This window comes from Phalacrocorax carbo, chromosome 1 (genome assembly GCF_963921805.1).
Source record: "Phalacrocorax carbo chromosome 1, bPhaCar2.1, whole genome shotgun sequence".
Classification (NCBI taxonomy): Eukaryota; Metazoa; Chordata; class Aves; order Suliformes; family Phalacrocoracidae; genus Phalacrocorax; species Phalacrocorax carbo.
The window spans coordinates 148201982-148222562 of record NC_087513.1 but is presented as its reverse complement, the minus strand read 5'-3'; positions in this window follow the sequence as shown (position 1 = coordinate 148222562).

The window sequence follows — 20581 nt, the reverse complement described above, 5'->3', positions numbered from 1 at the left end:
ACAGGACTAATAAGCCCATATGCAGTGCCTCCTGCTCCAAAGATAACCCACTCCCAAATTGCTTGGGTACCTCAGTGTGGGACTTCACACACAGACAGTCTTGTCAAATGCCACACAGGAATTTTATTCTCTTCCCTGGTTTCTGCAAGGGGAGGCTTATGGCTTCATCTTTAGACTTTAGATCACTATAGCTGGATATTTGAAAGGCTGTACAGAGACAGGGCAAATCAAGAAAAGCATGAAAGAAAATTTTGCTGAAGGGGGAAGTGCTTCTGCTTCCAAATAGCTGGGTTTTTTTTTCATGGGGAGCTCCTATTTAGGAGGCTTGCAGGCTGACAAGAACTATGGTTTTTCCTAAAGCGGTTTTTTGTTTGTTTTCTTCTACCCAGTGTGTACACACGTACTGTGCACCAAGCAATTGACCTATATAAACCTGTAGAGAAACATGATTGCCAGAGACGCATGATCATAAGAAGTTCGACATTATCTTGAATATGCTGTAGTGATTATTTTCAAAACATCAGTAATCCAGGTTGTGTTTGACAAAAACAATAATGAAGGAAAACGTGGTTTAAACTTTAAGGACCGGACCACATTTCACAAATACTGATTGCTTAATTACCACTTACCCATTGACCAACACATCTCTAACAACAAACATTTGTTTTCAAGTGACCATTGCAAGTTCCAAATTGATTAGCAAAACATTAAATGAGTTTTCCCTTTCCTGTTTTACAAGTGTTCATTTTTGAGCCCAAGTACATCGTATTCCTACATCTCACACGGTTATGCAATGTGCAGGTTAGAATTAGTGGAATTCCTAAGCCATGAGAGAATTACAAACTCTTTTCCCATTGATATTCCACAAAGGAAGTGAACTTGGAAACTAATGTGGTTTTGGGGGAAAACCTGAATAGAGGCCTTAGTGGTGTTCAGTTTTCAGGAGTTGGCATGTTGTTCAGTTTTGTCCAATTATCAATAAATAAGAGGGATTAGCTGCTGGTAATGGTGCAGGGGACAAAGGATGCAGGTCACATGCAGTGAATTCAGAAAAGTGAGAGTGTACTTAGGAAAAAAAGCTTTTCTAAATTAGCAATAAAAAGAGATTATTAGGTTAACTGTTTAGTTTCTAAAGTAGATAAATCCTGATGATATGAATTCACTGCTGAATTATACCTTGAGTGATATGTCAAGGTTCATCTAACTTTCATCTTCTTACTACAAAATAATCATTTAGCTCTTCATCTAACTTGCTGCACAAAAAGCCGAGCCTTTGGAAACCGAAGAATATGACCTTGAAAAATGAAACTGAAAGAGAAGGCAAACAGAAGAGAAGTGAAACTTCAACTGGTTAAAATGTAGATTAATGACTTTAGAAGTTTAAATGTCACTCTGTCTATTCGCCTGAAATTTGTGCTGAAAGGAAGAGTAAAAATGCTCGAGTCTTTAAGCTCAGAATGTGAGCTTTAACGGAAGGTGTTCAGTACAGAAAGTATGTTAATTTATGTTATGAACAGTTCCCTAGCTTTTATATTCCCCTTTTCCATATCAATTTAAGCAGTGAGGTAATCAAAGTTAATTAAGAAAAGTTTGGTATTTAGAGTTTAGAGATGCTTTGAGGCTGATATTTTACACTGTCCAGAAATCTGAGAAATGGTAGATCAAGAGTGATTCATACTCACAGATTAATCTGGAGGCTCTGAGCTGGGGATGGAAAAGCACCTCCTACTGTGTACATAGAGTCCTGGTATCCAATAAATCTTTGCCACACTAGCTCTCCAAGTGAAGAGCAGAGAAGGACACAGTAAGACATATAAGTTCTCAGTGAAAGAAATTTTAGCCAGTGGAACATTATCTAAAATCTGATATTACACATCATACCATTAACTGATAAAGCATATTGGACAACACATTCCCTATAGAAGGTTGTAAACATGTAGTTTCTATCCAATTCACTACATGTCTGAATGAATAATTTGTGGGAGGAGTGAGAAGAGGGATTATAGTATTTGCAATATATTTTCATTTTAAAATGCCAAGTTTTCTGCATGCCGGCATGCTGGCCAGTCTCAGTTTCTCTTCAGTACATGGAAATTGATATTTCAAGTTAGTTTAACGCCCTAGGTAACATGACAGGCACAAAAATGTCCACTGGTAGTTCTGTTGTTAAAAATAGCCAGCTTAGCTGCTTCTTAAACATCCTTTCATCACGCTTGTGCTCAGGGTGCCAGAAATGGAGATACCTCTGTCTGCTTTGTCTATTCGTTTTTGTCAACAAGAAGGAAGAGAATGAAAAAAATACATGGCTAGGCAGCTTGCTTCATGAAGAAAATAAGCCCCCAGCATCCAATAGATATTCCTTACGCGCCTTCCGTGTTCCCAGCATAAACATTCAAAGTTTGAGGGTGTAGAGCAGATGAATGGCTGGGGGTAGTAGAACACCGCTCCCTCACTTCTTCCCTTGGAGTTGACCAGAGCCCCTGCCATTTACAGGCTGTGCTGCTGAACTTCCAGGAGTTTACCACTTTCCCAATCAACTACCATATGGTAATAAACCCAATGCACATAGCAAGGGATGTTGTTCATTTTTGATTAGAGGAGGTTGGAGACACATATTCCAGTTTATGAACTAAAATACCTGCTGCAGTTGGCTTGTGGATTGTACTTTTCTCAGGTATATGGCCTGGAAAATGGCTGATCTGTGCCAAGTAAGTGATGTTTATCAACTTGCAGCTTTTTATGAACGCAGGGGAGAAAAATGTGTATAACAGGATTATAAAGACTTGAATCAAATCCAGACAAACTGTTCTTGTTTTCTAATCTGCAAACACGTAAATACTGTTATAGCTCTGAAAGTAGGAAAAAAGTGTAACTTTCCAAATAAAATTCTATTAAAGTCTGCAAAGTTAATTAATGTAATAAATATGCTTGCGCTATATTAGGCGACAAACCTAACACTATTATCTCTTCCCATTTTCTTCCTGGGTAACTCAGTACATCAGCATTCTAAAGCCTTGAACTATATACAGTGTACTCACTTAACTACCACCACCCAAAGCCAAGTATTTCAGCAATACACAGCAGCAAGTTATAAACAAAAAGTGATTATGGTTATACTTAGTAAAGTTTGGAGCCAGGATTTTCTGTTGCAGTTTTATAGCAGAAGGTAGTATAAATTCCTTATTAAGAGGCTATAATTGCTGAAAGTGGCATACCATGTTTGTTTTATGAGACTATTATTGTTTAATAAAGGTGGCAATAGAGGAGATGACTGAGAAAAGTTAATGACACACATAGTTGAGAACTAAATCCTCTATAAAGTCTGCAGACCATGTCTTGTGATGGCAACTAATCTTGTCACTTCTTAGTCATGCTCCACTAGATTGTAGAGATAACTAAGTAATTCACTAACTTGGGGAGTGCAGATCCTTGGGCTATCTTAAAATAGTGGATATTTCATTAATTAAGTATCCCATGTATTTTGGAGAGGAAAAAATGTCCTACTTAATGTATGGGTTCAGGATGGGTAAATTACTTCTTGTCTGAGTTTCAACAATTCAAAGACCTGTACCTTTTTATCGCCTTCCTCTTTCCTTGGAAGCAGACCCATTTTTTATAAAGAATCATTCTTGAGACTGCAGCCAAGTTGTAAATGTCAGCAGACCTTTTTCTTCACCTTTTAAGGAGCATAAATACAGCTCATCATATTTGCTAGTGTTTTTTGGTGCTTTTGTTAGCTGAACAGCATCAGCTAATGGTCCACTCTGTGATGGATTCTCATTGCACATCATTTTCTCCCACTAAGCCAGTAGGACGCTGCTGAGAATAGTGTAATGCTCCTTACAGGTACAGGCATCCAGATCTTGGGCTGGTACTGAAATCTTTTGCTCACTGGTTGATGGTGTCACTGGGAAGCTGTCTGCGACCACACAGAGAAACAAGGGAAAGAGAAGGCAGCGTCAGCCTGCAAACTCCCATCCCTTAGGAGGGTTCAGGACATAGTCTGGTGACCTGCAGGTACAAAACAGAGAGCTGAAGTGTCTAATGAAAAATGTTTGCATTTCAGCCAATGTTTGTATTATGACTGACTGAGGATTTCAGTTATATCAAACCCAGACTTTGTTTCCTGTGGGTCCTAGATTCTCATTAAATAAGTTCTGAATTCAGTGCTTCCGTTATCTAAGTTTCCCAAATACTATCCTCCCTAATGGGATGCACTTCATGCAGTAGTTTGATTACTCACTTTCTGACACTGCCCATTCCCAAATCTGCTAAATCTGACCTATACTTTCACTAGACTTGCTCTTCCAAATTTCACATCATTGATTCTTTTAATTTCATTCTGGCAGACATCACAGAACAGCACTAAAATGTGGTTCAATATTCATTAAATAACTAGTACATTGACAATATTTTAGTGATTTTGTGATAGAGACACCAATAATCTATGACTAGATTTTACCCTGCTCTTGACAGGGAATGCTGGACTATATGCCTAAATGGAAGACAGTCCATTGCTTGGCTTTAGCTACTGCCAGCTATCTCTGTGTGGGAAGCAAAGGAATAGAAATGTAATTTCTTCCTCTTTATTGTTGCTGTTGTTGCATTTGAGAAGTTATTAAAGGTTTGTTGGGGCTCCCCCTCACTTTTTTTTTTTTACTACACTAGTTCACACTCCAGTACCAGTGATTAGATTTTTCCATGTATTAGTGGTCATACGTAAGCAAGTAGTGGAAGACACTTGCATGCTTAATTCTCTACAGTACTCTTGGCAAGAAGTAGTTATGTTTTATCTTTCCTGTATACTAGACTTTGGTTTTTAATATGCTACATTTCCATTTACTTCTGAAATCTCATTTAAGAACTGGGTTAAATGAAAGGCAAAAATAGGGTCTCTGCTTCAAAAAGTGCATGAAAGAAGAAACAAGCAGAGAAAATACATATAAAACAAAAAGCAAGCTAACAGAGACACTTGTGTTTGGTACCATGTGATACAAATGTGCTTTTCTGTTCATTTACTTAAACAGGGATGAATTCTTTTAGGCCAAATTCTCTCTCATACACAGAAGGCATGACATCTAAGTATATGTGGGGTCTAATGAAACAGTTAATCTATTTCTGAGGTACCACATTAATTGTAGTGAGTAGAACTGCAGAATCTAGTGCTCTGTTCTTTCATTTATTGCTCATTATTCCTTTTCCCTTATAACTGTTTTGTCTGTGTTTATGGAAATGCACATGCATTGTCTGACAACTGCTGTATACTACCTACCCTCTTTCTTACTGCAGTGTAAGGTGTAAAGAGCCAAGCTTAGAGAGTGTAAACAGAACCAACTCAACCAAAGTTTGTTCTCCCAGGGCTACAGCCAAAAATGGTAGGGATGAAATAAGAAATAATTTTTCCAGGGGGTTCTTTTAATTAAAAAGAACATAAAATTACTTTTAAAAAATTAAATTCAAAATTCAAATTTTTGGGTTTTTATTAAAGCTGTTCTAATAAAAAAAAATTAGGCATTTTAAGGTGCCTGAACAGCAACCTACGCCACACTGCATTTCATGCATCATGTCACATATCACCTATCCCCCAAACCCTTGCATCACCTTTAGCAAACAACTTCTAGCATGTGCATTTCATTTGTAGCAGAAAAAACATCTCCTAACCCCACCACACTGCAGCTGTATGAATGATTTGCAAGCTGTGGATAAGCATGCTGTGACTGCTGATATTTGTGAGGCTGGAGGAGAGTAAGGAAGACCAGAAGACTTCAAAGGCCTTTAGCTGGGAGAACCAGCATGTCATCCCCTCATCAGTTAGTTATTAGCAGAACACAGAGGACTGGTACTGTGTGACCATAGGCCAGCTATAAGTCACCCTGCAGCAACAGGGGCTATATAGAGCCTCCACTGATGCATGTGTGCACAAGAAAAAAGACCCAAATTAAGTGTCAACAAAGCTGAGCAAAGGTTCAGTTCCAAAAGCGCTCACTTCACTCTTGCGTATGCATATAGGGCAGTTCCTCAGCAACCTGATCAAAACCTATGGATGTAAATAGCCAGAATGGTAAAGCTTTCTGCATAGTGAAGGCTTCATCCTACAGTTTCTGAGCAACTGATGGTGCAAATAGGAGCCCTGCCAGATAAAGAGGCTTAGGCGTCAGCTTCCTACGCAATGGGTACAACTCCCTGGCAAGGTGCAACTCTTCCCAAGCTCAAGATTTGAACAGGGTGATGGAAGTCCCTGATGAATTGGTGCTCTGTGCTGAGAGGAATCTTTCGTCTCTGCAACCATGCCAGATGTTGTACCACTGTCCTCAAGGACATAGGAAAAGTATCCTTTTTTTGTACGAGTGATGTCCTCCTTCCATTCAGAGCGCCAAGTTTCAGTTTACTGTCTTGTGCTGGCCACCTTGTACATGTGTCTTGGAATATCTTCTCTTCCCACTCTCCTAGACAGGTAGCTCCTGGCATTCTTGTTGAATCACTCCTCCAGGCTGTAGAAATGGTTCCCATACATGAGGGATGGAGGATGTGAGTAGTGGTGCATGGTCCAGGCCACACTGCCTAGCAGGGTACGTGCGGTTGGATCAGACGCTTTCACAGGGACCGTAACAGGTGTGAGCTCTCCATGTGCATATACTCTACAGCACACTAAGAAGCTTTTTGTCCCAACATGGACAAGGTAATTGCAGCCCAGAGGTTCAACACTGAGCAATCAAGGAAAGCCTTAAAGTGTGGTCAGCCTGTTAGTCATAGGCTGTGAGCCATGAGGTTTATTTGGTGTAATATATACACTTAGAGGCCTAAAGATTCTTCCATATAAGGGATGCAGGTCTTTATGTGTCTAAGAGATGATGGAACTTTAAATGTGCACTTTCTTACCCCTTTCCAATCTCTTCCTGAATTCCCTTTCTTCTGATCCGCTGCTATGTGAACATGTAGATGTATACTGACATATATGTGTATATTTTTATATAGATATATTTATATACACATGTATATATGAACTCGGGCTTCCCTTTCTGTCACCCTTGCATGAACAATTTATGGTAAGTTAAATCTCTTTACTTAAATATCTCTGAACTTGACCCAGATGAGTATGGGTAAAAATATGACTAACTATACCAACAGGTCTGAAATCCAGTTCTTGCTAAATAGATATTAAAGCAAAATCAAGATTCAGTATTCCAGTCTGAATGATTTCAAAGGAAGAACGATCCTAATGCTGGAAGTCTAAATAATACAAAAACCTTTCAGAAAGGCCCATTGTTGTAAATGGATCTGCACCTGTGGGAAACATCAAAGTCAGTATGCCTTTTCCTTTGAACTGTATTCTCTTTTATCCTCCATTTTTCTTCTATATTTTTGTATATAAAAATCCAATATAATTAACACTCCGGCATCTTTCCACCAATATCATGATTTAATCCAAGTTAGAGCAATAGCTCAATGAAATATTTTTTGGGGATATTACTGCAAGCAGAGGGTATTTATATACCTGTTCTTTTCCAAAAGCATGATGGCAAAGTTTTCAGATGTTTTCAGCAAAGTCTGCTTTCACTAAAATCACAATTTCTTCAGAAATTCAGATAAATTCTGGTTGCTTCTGAAAATCACACATGAAAGTTTCCATTAGTGGAACTTTTTCTTACGTAGTCTTAGGACTGAGCAAGGAATAAATAGACACTATAAAAAGTGAAATCAGAACTCTTTCTTGTTCTGGGAGTAACTAAGGGTGGAGAAAGGCTGGGTCACATGCACGGTACAAATATATTCAGTGATGTCAATTCCCTGTAGTGTTTGCCCAATAGATTGCTCATAAATTTTAACGTTTGTTCGGCTGTTTTCTCCATGTTAGTGGTATCATTTTAGGGAATATTCATAGGATAAAGGGCACATTTTTACAATCTAGCAAGAAAATGATGCTAAGACTTTCAAATATTAACATCCTTAAAATGAAGCTAAATATGCATTCCATATCCACAATCCCATTATTAATTAAACAGTGTTATTGAAGTGTTCCTTTTCAAAGAGTCTAAGAAAGTAAACTGTATCAACTTTAAGCCAAATTCTTTACAAAAAGTAGCAATGTATCCTGAAGGGTGATTATTCCTCTCAAGAAATCCATCAAAACCCCACGTACTTTTTTTTTTCTTGCAAGGACATGTAAACTGATAAAAATATGAACTATATATTCAAAAGAAGGTAAAATTGAAGCAAGATTTGCCCATAATTAATAAAAAGAATAAAATCTATGAAATCAGTAATACCAAAAGCAGGGAGGAATAACATTAACAGTATTAAATGTATGAATTTTGAACTCATCTGCCATCTTCACATACCACAGTCTTAGCAGGGCTGCTGCAAGAAGCTTACAGTTTACAAAAATAATCCATAAAATGGTCTGCATAGCAATATTAAGGATAGGAGTCAAACAAAAAAGATTGTATGACAGTTTCCCCTTGTTCTCTTGTTTTGCAAATCTCTTTTCTCTTGATAAGGAGTATTTTGGATGTGTCAATTTAGAATAACCTTTGTAAGTCATTCTGTTGGGAAGTCACCTGTTGTTCAATGTTTGGTTGTGAGCAATCTATCAGTCCATATCTTGCAGGGGTTAATGAGTGGAAACATACAGAGCATGCAGAGCAGCCTATCGCCACAAATAGAGCTTTTGACTCTGAGAGACTGGAGAAAATGGTATCCTTTTTCATAGGATACAACATCCTCTATACTATATTAATTTCATATCTCTCTGCTAGAGGATGATGTGCAACAGGAGCTCACACATGCTGCATACCCCTTTTAAGGGTTTTAATGCACATCTTTAGGACCCTTGTGCAGCAGCGTGATGACAGTGGCACCTCTATTGTTACTACAAGCCTGATAGTGGTCACAAGGGAAGATCTCCTTCATGACGGCCTTTGAAACAATAATTCTAGTAAGTTAAGAGAATAGCAAGTACTCCCTGTGCTATGCAACTGACTTCAAAGTATTAGAAGATGCTTCTTACTCTTACTTTCATTTAGTTTCTGACACCACCCCTTCTGTGGTATTATAGGCATGATCACCCATGACAGTGATACCTCTAATATACTTCTAGTAACACTTCCTCTGCACTCTCTGCAGAAAAAAACCCCAGTATAAACATGAAAATTCCTCGCATCTAGAGCAACCTGTGCTGGCTTTATTTTTGCTCTTCTGAACTTTAAACAGCCTCAGTTTGTGGTTCTGAGATGTCTCACTACAGATACATCTCGTTACTTCTTGATTGGCAACATCTTCTTCAGCTGAATCCAAAACTGTTGGCCAGAAAACCCTCACTCTTGTAGCAGACTGAATACTGCTCACTCATTTGAATACTTTCACTTGGGGCTCTTGAGGGTGTAAGCACAGTATCCAGTCATGAACTATTAAATTACCTGTATTTCCCAAAAGATGATGAAAGGCATTTACAATATTTGCTTTATGCACTTACATATGTATGACTGCATGTTTTTGTTAACTAGAGCTATGAGTTTCTGTTTTGTTGTTATCCTTCTGTAATATCTACTGCACTGCTGCCCCTCCGTGCAGAGCTCTTTGATATAAATCGTCTTTTTACTTTTAGTTTTACTGATGTGTATTTATTTACATATAGTTTGTGCTATTCCATACACACACATATAAAGTAAATATGTACACCTGAAAGGAGCTTAAAGAGTAAAATCCAAATGACATGAATTAATCTGCATATAGTGAAATCAGGCAATAATTCAAACTGAAAAGAAGCTGACCATAAAAATCTTTGTAAAAATTTTTTTTCCTTAGGAAGATATGAAAAAGAAGATATACATTTATGGGAATATTCCTTAGTATGGGCAATAATATAAGAAGGAGAAAAAAGAAGGATCAGTGATTCATTAGAAACTATTTTTCTTTCTTATGAAATATGAAAAGAGAAAGTGAAAGAAAACACAGTAAAATCTCATTTACTCTGAAGAAGCATAAACTTGTCAAGGATATTATCACCAGGATTTGAATTTTCTTCACAGTTAACTGGATTTCTTTTTGGCTGAAAAAGAATTTCAAAGCATCATTAAAATAAAACACCATCTTAAAAAAAGAAAAAAAAGATTAACCTTAATTCTTCCAGAATGATTGTGACCATTAGAAAACACATTTGGAGGGCAAGGTCAGTGGCTTCCTTGTTTATTTTGGATAATCTGAGGGAGGAAAAAGTAAAATAAGTACACATCATTATGCTTTATGGATTATTCTTATTTCATTTTCTCATGCTTAAAGAATTCCAACTGTAAGAATATCTTTAACCAGGAGTAAACACTATGGAAGACTATGAGACAGATATATATTTTTCACACTTCAAACAGATTGCAAAGATTCAGGAAGTTTTGTTTAGTCTTCATTTTTAATGTTTGACTCAATTCTGAAATCACATCACCCTTTATCAGGTCCTAGAAATGTATCACTAGAAACGGTGAGAAGGGCAGAAGAGAAAGATGATTTTGTGGATAATCTCCCAAAATATAAAATATGATGGCTTTCCCAATGAAATGTTCCTCCAGATTCTGGAGGCAGTCGTGATAATGACAGCTGAGTAGGACAATATTCCCCTAACCACACCAATTTCCATCAGCTGGAACTGGTTTATCTTAGCATTGAGGAATTTATGCAAACTGATGAACTGGGGGAAAAATGTGGTTGAGTGAAGTACCATGTATAATTCCAATAATTTCAAAGGATTTGTTTAGGTTTTGAATGTTTACAAATAGTTCTTATTCAGCACAGTCTTGTGTGCTGGTTTTGGCTGAGAAAGGGTTAATTCTCTTCACTGTAGCACCTGTAGCAGTCAGGTACCTTTCCAGCTTCCCGTGCTCTGCCACGTGGGCAAGAGGCCAGGAGGGGCGGCGCCACGGCCAGGGCAGCTGACCCGGAAAGGCCCATGGGATGTTCATTCCATACCATGTGATGCCATTAACCGGGGCAGCTGGCACGCAGGGAGTGGTTGTGGCTTGGGGACTGGTGGTGGGTTGCTGTGGCATGTGCTGTTTGTTCTGGTTGTTCATTTCCCCTTGCCCCCGGTCCGGGTTTCACTTCTCTCTCATTATTTTCCTTTTCATTGCATTATTGTTGTTGTTGTCATTATTGTTTTATTTTAATTATGAAATTGTTCTTATCTCAACCAACGAGCTTTACCCTTCTAATTCCTTCCCCATCCCGCCTGTGGGGGAGTGAGCACACAGCTGTGTGGGGCTAAACCACAACAAATCTCTAATGGAAAATCATTTTGAACCAGAGCCAAATTCAGAAGTTTTATTAAAAATATCTAAATGGAATATTTCATCACTTAAAAAGTCTTTGCTTGCAAGCTTTTTGAATCAGAAGGTTGTCTGAAAATGCCTATTACTTGCACACAGATTGATTTGAAATAAATTGACATTTTCTAGTGAAAAAATACTACTGAATGCAGAACTTCTTCAAGTCAAGAAATACAAATTACTTCAGCTGCTGCAGAGTCTGTTTCAACCTCATTTCTTGAAGAGATCATGATGGGATATTCACTTCCAGTGGTCACAAGGAATACTGCAGTAAGACTTACCTTTCATTCATATGAAAGGGTTTTGCTGCTGATCTGCAAGCAGGACTCTTTGCTGACATCAGTACAGACTCATCTTAGCAATTGTATGACCTTCGCTGTTGATAGCAATGGTTGCTGCTGTTACCTGTAAGAACCTACAGCTCAGCCTGATGGGTTAATTGCAACGACTAATAGCAAGCAGGCTCTCACCATGAGCTTGGACTCAGCACCTGGTTAGATGTTAGGACCGGACTGCAGAATGAAAGTTTTCTTCAAAAATACTGGACGCTGCCATAGATGCTAGGTCTCGTCAGCAAACATCCCAGGGTCTCCAACAGCAATGTCAGAGTGCGTAACAGTCCCGGCACCTTTAGTCTTTCCTCTCTATAATGTTACTTATATGGATACTGGACCCACAATACCTCAGAACAACAGACCAGGAACAAGACGTGACTGGAGCAGATGCGGCACAACTGGAGAGAAACAGGATGTTTTGTATCCTGTAAAATGTTGGAGTCGAATTTTCTTAATCCCACCAAGAAGTGCCTTCGAGTAAATGCTCTGAATAGAAAATAGGTGAAGTGCTACCTGTTCAAGATAATCTGGGCAATGATCTAAAATTAGATGCATATTTGTACGTATATAAATAGATATATGGTTTTATCTGTGTATATATTATTTATATATACATAACTAGGTATTTAAAGACATTTTTTGTATTTTAACCATATCGTCATTAGTTACTATCCTGCAAAAGTAAATTAGACAGAATATCCCGCTTATCCTATCCCATCAGAATAGCCAGCCACTGGGACTTTATTTATCTGTATTGCAGAGTCCATTCAATCAGATCCCATATCTCCCCATCACTACCTCACCTGTCACTTCCACCTAACAGACACACAGCTCTGCACATGCACACAGAGAAATTCAGCATTTGACGCAATCAACCAAATAGCCTGAAGTGAAAGACAAACATGATGCCTGAAGCAATATTGCTTGATTAACACTGAATACTTCTTTAAAGTGATCACATGAACTTTAATCTGAAAGATTGCTTTGAATTGTTAAGGGTGGAATCTGTTGCTATGAGAGTTGTCAAACAACTGTGGTGAATTTAATGTGTAATAGATGATAACCTTTGTCGGTTTTAATATTGAATTCCATGTTACTGATCCTAGTAAATAATCCTTACCTTCCCCTAGTGAATACCTGCTATATCCCAAAGCCCTACACAGTACGCAAAGACATTTTAGTAGAGCGTTTTTCATGTAAAGCACTATACAGATCTACTGTATAGATCTGACCTCATCACTGGTTGCCTCAGGCTATCTCCTGTATACCGTCTGTTTTCTTGATTTTCTCCTGAGGTTGCCATTATCTAAGGTTTGTAAATATTTCAGAAATTTGAGACTTGTATAACAATTGAGAATGCCATATTGCTGTTATACTAAAATTTCAGTAGCATTCAGACACTCATTTTTCTCTGTTTTCTCAAATGATGATATGAATTCTACAATGCATGATTTAGCTGTAATGGAAATTACGATCTACGTACAGTCATTTTAACCAAAAGACTCCAGATAGGCATAGTTTTGATCTCAGTTAACAAATGAACAGTATATATTGTTACTTCATATCGTGCTATTTTCTATTTGTCAAAGTGCTATATAGGTTTTATGGGTATTTTATGCAAGTTTATGCGTGAAACTCAGCTGTTTGTAGAAACTGCTGACCTCTCCATTGAAGGGAAAAAATGCAGAACAAAAAATGAAAACCCTTTTGTCCTTTAAAAAAAAAAAGTAGTAATGTAGTATGGATGTTAAAGGACACGTGTACTTGAAACAGATTAAAAGAAGTACAAAATTGGTTCTTTCCCAGAATCTTAGTCTATATGAATTTCTTTGTATTAAAGGAACCATCATTTACTGAATATATTTACTTTCATGCAATTATGTGCATATACTTAGCGAAGTACCTTGTATAAAACAGAAAGCTACAGAAGCCCTATAAAATCTGCTTTGAAAATCATGTATGGCATGAATTTTGGCAGCATTATCACTGAATTAATTTTGTGAAGTGTACTCCAATTTTTGTATCTTGTATTACAACAAGAATTTACTCTGATATTAACATTAGTATCCAATGTTCGTATCAGATTCTTCCTTCTAGTATGATTTTCTCCAATATTACATTACTATCCATACCTGTCTACATTATTCTACTTTTGTAGTTGCCTTCAATACACTTCTTTTTAACATTTGTTATGTTAAGACTGTGATGATACACCACAAAATGCGATAGAAAGAAGAAAGTGTATAGTGTAAAAAAGAGGTATTGTGATGATAGGGAGGCTTAAGAGGGTTGATGGATTTTTAAGATCCTGCTAAATATTATTATAATTATTTAATTAACTGATTTATATTAGGATCGGAAAGTTCATTTGTTTTGCATTATACAAGCTTTACAAATAAGAGGGAGAATTACTTGAAATTTTGCTTAGCATGTTTTTTATACGCAGTCATGTGGATTTATATACTTTATATGAAACATTCAGACGTGGAGGCAATAATTTGTAAATGACATGAGAAAAAGAAATCACAGTATATTTTCTTTTCAAAATATTTAGTGTCTACAATTCATCTGTGAACCAAGTAAATCACGGCTTCTTCAAGTGCAAGGATCGAAACCAATTACCATTAGTGACCATCGGGTGCAGCCGATCCTTTCTGTCCTGTTGCCTGAATCTCAATGATCTCCCAAGTGTGCCCATGCAATTTAACAGGAAGATCAATACACCACGGCAGTTAGCAGCAGCTCTCTTGAAGTGCTTCACAAAACATGCTACATTTCTCTACCGAATAAATGTCAAAACATTCCAACAGCTACAATTCTTGGGAGAAATTGTTCTTGTGAAACATTATTGACATACTTTAACCCACATTTCCCGCTGCTCTCTAGCTTCCTACAGGCCAGTCAATTCTGATTTGGCAAGAGCCACATCGACACGTGTCCCCTGCTGACTTTGTCTGTAGGCATGAAAGATATCACAATGTGGTGCGCAAGTCCTGGGTGTCAGGGGTCAGTGGTCTAGCTCTGACCCAAGGTCAAGGTGACAACAACCTGTCTCCTGGGACTTGTCTTCATCTCTAATATGGCCTTGGAAGCAATCAATACCATTACAGAGCTTGCTTTTCTAACAGACAGTGCCACCTGATCTAAGCATTTCAAGACTATGACTTGCAAGCCTTGCTGCTTGAAAATGTCTTCATTTTCCCATTATACTGCAACATCTGTATTAGATCTGGCACTAGCTTTTTTTCATCTGGTTAATGTGGTAAATTAAATTGATTCCTTTCACTTTTAAATGGTTTTCTGCAACTAGGGTGAGTTAACCTGGACTTCCCTGGTCTTTTCTTGTATGTGGTGGAGGTGTTATACATAGCTCGGTACTTTCTCCCAGCATCCAGTCTCTTCATCAGATTTCTTCTTTTTTGCTGATTTTGCTCCCTCCTATTTTTTCCCTAATTTCTACTAGTAACCATTTTGTTCTTTATTTCTTTCCAGCTTTCAGGAAAGGAAATCTTACTGCTGCATCTATATGCTGGATTTATATATACACACACACATGCATAGATAGATATAGATATATATAAAACTCCATCCTCAAATATATCTATAAAAATATATATAAAATGCAACATTCTTCCCAATTTTGTCAGGCCATAGAGGATTAGTGCATTGTAAGAAGTAATTACGCACATGAACAAGCTGTTAACCATTGAGATAGGCACTTTTATAACCTGTTTACAAGAGCTATGGTAATTTCCAATACAACAAGATGTTGCTTTCTTCAGAAATCTCAACCATGATGCCTCAGTACAGAATTCCATATAGTTAAGGGTTTTTCATGTTTTTCTCCAGAGAAAAATATATACCGAACTAAAGCAATCTATGGCAGATCTAACTATTTTTTAGGAATTATATATGGTTGTATTAATTGAACAGTGCACAAAAGGTTAACAGGATTGAGAATCAGACACAATGAAAACATTGAAGGAAGGAGAAGAACTCATTCATATTGTGTCATCAAAATGACTCAGCTATCTTGTCACAGCAACTCAAACTGAGCTTCAGATTTGCCCATAATGGACAGCTGACAGTAAAGACTGAAAACAAAGATTTAAGTCAAGAAGATCAAGGTGGCCTTACATCTTGCTGGTATGGAGCCCTCTTCTGCCCTACCTAGATTGTTGGATAAAACCAAAACAAAACAAAGAAAAACAATCCAAAGCCATAAATATTGCTTTAGATATGAGTTACAGGAAGCCTAATATGTCTGTAACATACCTAGCACACTTTTGAGATCATTCAAAACAATAGCGTTTTCAAAGGAGAGAGAGAGAGAGAGATATCTATTTTTCCACTCTAAAGGTTACATGTTCCTCCACCCTTGTTAGCACACAGTAAGAAAGTGTAGCATAAGGCTGTTTCTCTGGCTTAATCTCAAAGCATAAGCTTGACTCTCGGTTTTATGTATAGTAAATGAACCCTGTAGATGCAATTTGGTGGATAATTTCCCGTTAGAAAATACAGATTCTGCATCAGGTGTTCCCAGCTGCAGAGAGGAGCCCAGACAGAAGCTAGACGGATGGGCTTTCCCCTCTTCCCTCTCTCTCTTCCTTCTGCTCGTCATTTGTACCCAATTCTCTCCTTGGGTGTATGAGGCCAATGAAGCAGTTTCATTCAAGTTGCAGCTGAGTGACAACATTCCCAATTTATGCCCTTGTAAAGGAGAAGGGAGTCAGGCTCTTTGTCTACCCGCAGCAATTCACAAGGGTGTTACAATCTCCAGGTCCTGTCATTGCTGCTTGGGGAATTTCAAGAGAAGCAAAAGGGCTGGCAGGATCTTAGGTGACTGTGTGTGAAAGCTGGCACAAGACATTCCTGAATATATCTGTAGAGGAAAAGTGGAAAATCTCTTGCTCCCACGAAAGAAGCAATGCAAAATTTCCTCAACTCTACACCCATGCAGTACTCATGCATTAGCCTACAAGCACTAGCTAGATGTTAAGGGCTTCAGCTAATAATCACTTCAGCTGTCAGCATCTCCTCTTTCTCACTTCTCCTGCCTGCACAGGCTGTTAGTGACTTTTATACAGATTGGTGGCCAGCACATTCTGTGCAACCCATTCTCAGCATCCCATAACAACAGAAACCCCCTCCTTGTTTACTTGTCACACAGTGCTCTTCGACACATGAAGGAGTATAGAAAGGTGAAAAGGAGCCTATCATCAGAGATGCAACAGAAATCACAAAAGTAGTGTGTCATATTTTAACTGGGGTCTTGCATGGAAAAGTCTGCAGAGACACTCTGTTCCTTAGATTGGAGCAGTTGTGGACTTCCTTTACCTACCTCAGCCTTTTGCGATGCCTCTTTTGAGGGATCCAGCAATAGAGGAAGAGCAGTATCAAATTTTTGCTTTCTGTACCTTGCTGCATCTTGCTGCCCCTCACTGCACTTTGTTTCAACCACAGCCTTTTGGCACTTTCACTTCAGTCCATCGACCCAGACAGCATAACTGCAACTGCACTTACTTTGCACAAAGTGATAGCTGCTAGTGGAGCATGATAAGGCTTAACTCCAGTTTAGGTTAGCTTTGCAAAGATGCAGCTGCTTATCCAAAGTCTGATAGTGTGAAAATCTGAGTCCTCCTTTTCCCCCTTTATATCCTGAATGTTTAAAAGCTGTCTAGAGTAATTTAATTGTGTTTTCTTTCTTGCATAAACGCTATGAAAGAACCTTCCAGTGCACTATTGGTAAGGTATGTTACAGACTTTTTTTCTCTTCTCTGAAGCAAAGGCAGCTGTTGCCCTTATCCTTCGTATCTATTTTTCCATGCATTGACTAGCAAAACTATCCAGATCTGTCAGGACAGGGTATGCCAACCCAGAAAAAAAAAAAAAAAGAAGCAAGGTTTTGAAAAACAATGAAAAGGTTTCTTCGTTTCTTCTGAATTTCAGGTGAAAGAACTGTTCTTCCATTGAAAGAAACTTCAGGATATTCCCATCTGGAAACAACAAAAAATGCTTTAAATGGGAAATTATATAAGCTGGTGGATATAAGTGCAATTGTAGGACTTATATAAGGAAACTTTGATATGCAGTAAAATCAGGCAGAAGCAGCAAATTTATATTGGTAATAAAATCTGGATTGTCACATAGTTTGGCCTGCAATGTCATTCTATGTTATGAGAAGAACTTTTTTTCTGAGAGATGGAGGAAGCTATCAGCGGAAAGTCTGAAAAAGGAAACTATTTAATAGACATCTCTGCTTTTTCCAAGTGACATCTGTGGCTGATGTAGGAACAAAGTATTTTACATTGCATCCTGGAATATAATGTGGTGAGAGGGCCTTTGCATTCTCCCCACAAATTGCTTGCCACATAACAAAGAAAGCAGGATACATACAGATACAGATGTTCAGTATTTCTTTAAAAATATATCTTTAAATCTCAGAAGCTAAATAAAATGTAACAAACATTCTGAGTACAAACATCCTTTCCTTCTCCTCTGTCCTGGAGAACTGCGGGAAAGAGTGAATTCATCTGTGGTAAGGAACGGATGCCTCTCACAGCATTAGTTGGAAGAAAGCATCTGTTTTAGCATTCTTGTCATATATTTCACTCTCAAGTCTGGTTGGGAATGTGTCTTCTTATTAGGACCATCATCATTTGTATTTTAAGATTAAAGTAGTTTAGTTTTAGAATTTAAGAAGTTACTGAGACATCCAGAGCTAAGCTCCATTAAACTCTTTGACCTAAACCCTATGAACAGCCATTAGTTCAGCAGGAAGAACATTATTGTGCCAGCACACAGTGTGAGTACAAATCCTCTTCCCCTTCTGCCTGCCTGCCTCCCTCCCCCTAAAGTATTATGTTTTATATGAAAAAGCAGAGAACTATGTGAGGCCCTAATGGATTATCAAATGAAATATGATCACCAACGGTTATGTATTAGAGTTAATGTTTCATTAGTTGCAGTAAGATCGGACAAAAAGGTTGGCTTTACTCTGTGGTTTTCCGACTTTGGCTCAGTTCTGCAGAAATTCATTGTTTCTTACTTTTCAGTGTCAACTTGTTTCTGTCTTTCTACCTCCTCTTGTCTTTTGTAAGCCCCCATCTTCCTTATAGAAACTGGAACTTTTAAGGGAGCCAGGGGATGGAAGATGCAATGAATGAAATGGTTAATGAGAAGGAGATTGCTGCCCTTCTCATAGTGAGTGATGTGGAATATAATGACCTTGATGTCATGCATCTTTTTCAGGAAAGGAAACAGTGTTTACCTCTGATTTTCCTGTGTTAGCTATCAGTCAAGGGTCCTACCGCCAGCTCCTGTTTGTGGATTCCAAGTGTGAAAGTTGATTTTAGGTGCTTTCTTTCTTTTCACAAATCCTTACCATATTTTGGAAAAGGGGATCTTTGTTTATTCCATAGGTGAAGTAAACACCACAGTATTTTGTGTTGACTGATTACCCAAATACCTAGCTTTCCTGTCCACCTTTTGCAATTCACATTATTTCTTCTCTCAGCACTAGCCAGTTCCATCCTTTTGAGCCTCTTGGGGCAAAAATTCAGACTTCACCATTCATTTAGGACCTATATCCATTTCAAGTGATAAGTCTGCTGTTTCCCTGCAGGAAAGATCAACAGGTACAAGCTGATGATCCCTAAAGTAAATGTTTTTACATTCAACATCTACATCCTGAAACTGGACAATTCTCCTACTGTACTAGTGACACCAGGAGAGGTCTGCCCTCATGTAATCTACTACTCACACAGAATATTTCTCAGGAAATCATGAAGCTTCTGTATTACTTCTTTATCCTGTATAGCAATGGCATTATACAATTATTACAACTGTACCACTGTGGATCTTAAGCAAAGTTTGGGCCTGATTTTAATATAATCTTCTCCAACACCATTACCAGCAGGTGCTTCCTATTCTGTGAAGTGGAGAAGCCACAGCAAAGCTCAAGAAAAGCAATCTGCACCCTGCCCTGGAACCCCTTGGCTTTAATCAGGTCCAGAGTATTGGGAACTTTGTTCATTTGTGCTTGGCAGTTTCTTATAAACTTATTTTTGAAGTCAGCAGTTGTGCTTCTCTATAAAATGCAGAATTTCAGAATTTGAGACTTATCACCTGCAAGCTCAATAATAGCCTGGCCTTTGAAATATCACCTTGTTCTGGATACTAAAATTTAATACTTTACTTCAATCAGAAGGGACATTGGCCTATGATGTTGTCAAGACCCATGATATAACAGATGCAGAAAAGCTGACAACAGAACAGCATGTTGCTTGTAAAATCAAGCAAAGCACTTTTCCCTTTATAAAGAAGTAAGCAGGTTTTTTTCATTTGCTCTTTTACCAGTTTTCTAAAGTATGCTCAAATATTGGTTGAGTAATTGCATAACTCTGTAAATACATAGCTTTCTCCACTATGGAAGACTGTCTAGAAATGTTTTCCATGCCATTATTCCTAAAAAATCTTAATTGCAAGTATCTAATGATTTTTCAAGGCATCCACCTAGTCAACACTGAGCAGTAGGTAGAATAACAGGTAGGCTGAATGATGTTTAACAAATCATTATTTCAAGCAATTGTCCAATGTAATGCTCTTTCCAGTATTTCCTTTTCTACAGTAATTGTCTGGGTTACCAAAGACTGAGTATATTTCAGCATTATTTTTATGAGCATTTTTCTTAATCCATGCAGTTAGCAATGTTCCACTCCAGTGCTGGTGACAATACAGTTGCTTCAGCAAACGATGAGGTCAGAGACATTTGCTACCAACCTCAGCAAAATAATCAGTTAATCAATTGAAAGGAGAAAAAAACAGTTCTATGCTCATCACCATAGTATTTAACTGTCATATATAAAACGAGAGTCACATCAATTAGCTTTCTCTATTCTCTCTCTCCCCTCATCTTAAAGACCGAATTTCCCT